This window comes from Oncorhynchus kisutch, linkage group LG23, assembly GCF_002021735.2.
Source record: "Oncorhynchus kisutch isolate 150728-3 linkage group LG23, Okis_V2, whole genome shotgun sequence".
In the NCBI taxonomy this organism is placed as follows: Eukaryota; Metazoa; Chordata; class Actinopteri; order Salmoniformes; family Salmonidae; genus Oncorhynchus; species Oncorhynchus kisutch.
Genome location: NC_034196.2, coordinates 45,007,051 through 45,008,942, shown reverse-complemented (window position 1 = coordinate 45,008,942; position 1,892 = coordinate 45,007,051). Strand labels below are relative to the sequence as shown.

The 1,892-nt window shown below is 44.4% G+C and overlaps 1 protein-coding gene across 6 annotated transcripts in view; it reads right to left on the bottom strand.

Annotated features, from left to right (window-relative positions):
* LOC109885075 (transcription factor 4) overlaps positions 1 to 1,892 on the bottom strand; it is a gene marked incomplete at its 5' end in the record, with an annotated part of 79,278 nt that overhangs the window by 37,486 nt on the left and 39,900 nt on the right.

Here is a 1,892-nt window from a genome sequence, read left to right as displayed (position 1 = left end):
TGTTTAAATGTAGGACAATGTTTTACAGTTTTGTCATTATTTTATATATTTTTTAAAAATCTTCTTATTTCATTATTTTCTATATTTGACATGTGGTCACACAGAGGGCCAGAGTTCATTAGACACCTGTGGTAAACTGAAGTACCCCCAAAAAAGCCACTAGATGTCATGTAAGAAATAAAAATAAAAAACTTGAAAGTGACCAAAGTCCTGGTAGTTTATTGGTAAAGTTACCAGTAATATACCCTCCCGTTGTAACCCTAGGTCTATCCCTATTGGAAACTCATACATCCTCATCCCACTAGATTATAGAGCAATAATCCAGCCGTACTCGTAATCCTTATCAGGACCATATCAAGGAACCCGTTGAGAGAGGTGTGATATCAAACAGACATGTTACAACAGCAGCGTGCCTCAACCGATCCAGAGGAAAGCGTTGTGTCCCAAATGACGCCTTATTCCCTATACGGTGTGCTACTTTTAACTAGAGCCCCTATGGGCGGCTGGTCTAAAGTAGTGTACTACATAGGGAATAAGGTGGAAGTAGTGCTCTACATGGGGAATAGGGTGATAGGGTGGAAGCAGTGCTCTACATAGGGAATAGGGTGGAAGTAGTGTACTACATAGGGAATAGGGTGGAAGCAGTGCTCTACATGGGGAATAGGCTGGAAGTAGTGCTCTACATAGGGAATAGGGTGGAAGTAGTGCTCTACATAGGGAATAGGGTGGAAGTAGTGTACTACATAGGGAATAGGGTGGAAGTAGTGTACTACATAGGGAATAGGGTGGAAGTAGTGTACTACATAGGGAATAGGGTGGAAGTAGTGTACTACATAGGGAATAGGGTGGAAGCAGTGCTCTACATGGGGAATAGGGTGGAAGTAGTGCTTTACATAGGGAATAGGGTGGGAGTAGTGCTCTACATGGGGAATAGGGTGGAAGCAGTGCTCTACATAGGGAATAGGGTGGAAGTAGTGTACTACATAGGGAATAGGGTGGAAGTAGTGTACTACATGGGGAATAGGGTGATAGGGTGGAAGCAGTGCTCTACATAGGGAATAGGGTGGAAGTAGTGTACTACATAGGGAATAGGGTGGAAGCAGTGCTCTATATAGGGAATAGGGTGGAAGTAGTGCTCTATATAGGGAATAGGGTGGAAGTAGTGTACTACATAGGGAATAGGGTGGAAGTAGTGCTCTACATAGGGAATAGGGTGGAAGCAGTGCTCTACATGGGGAATAGGGTGGAAGTAGTGCTCTACATAGGGAATAGGGTGGGAGTAGTGCTCTACATGGGGAATAGGGTGGAAGCAGTGCTCTACATAGGGAATAGGGTGGAAGTAGTGTACTACATAGGGAATAGGGTGGAAGTAGTGTACTACATGGGGAATAGGGTGATAGGGTGGAAGCAGTGCTCTACATAGGGAATAGGGTGGAAGTAGTGTACTACATAGGGAATAGGGTGGAAGTAGTGTACTACATAGGGAATAGGGTGGAAGTAGTGTACTACATAGGGAATAGGGTGGAAGTAGTGTACTACATAGGGAATAGGGTGGAAGTAGTGTACTACATAGGGAATAGGGTGGAAGTAGTGCTCTACATGGGGAATAGGGTGGAAGTAGTGTACTACATAGGGAATAGGGTGGAAGTAGTGTACTACATAGGGAATAGGGTGGAAGTAGTGCTCTACATGGGGAATAGGGTGGAAGTAGTGTACTACATAGGGAATAGGGTGGAAGTAGTGTACTACATAGGGAATAGGCTGGAAGTAGTGCTCTACATGGGGAATAGGGTGGGAGTAGTGTACTACATAGGGAATAGGGTGGAAGTAGTGCTCTACATAGGGAATAGGTTGGAAGTAGTGTACTACATGGGGAATAGGGTGGAAGTAGT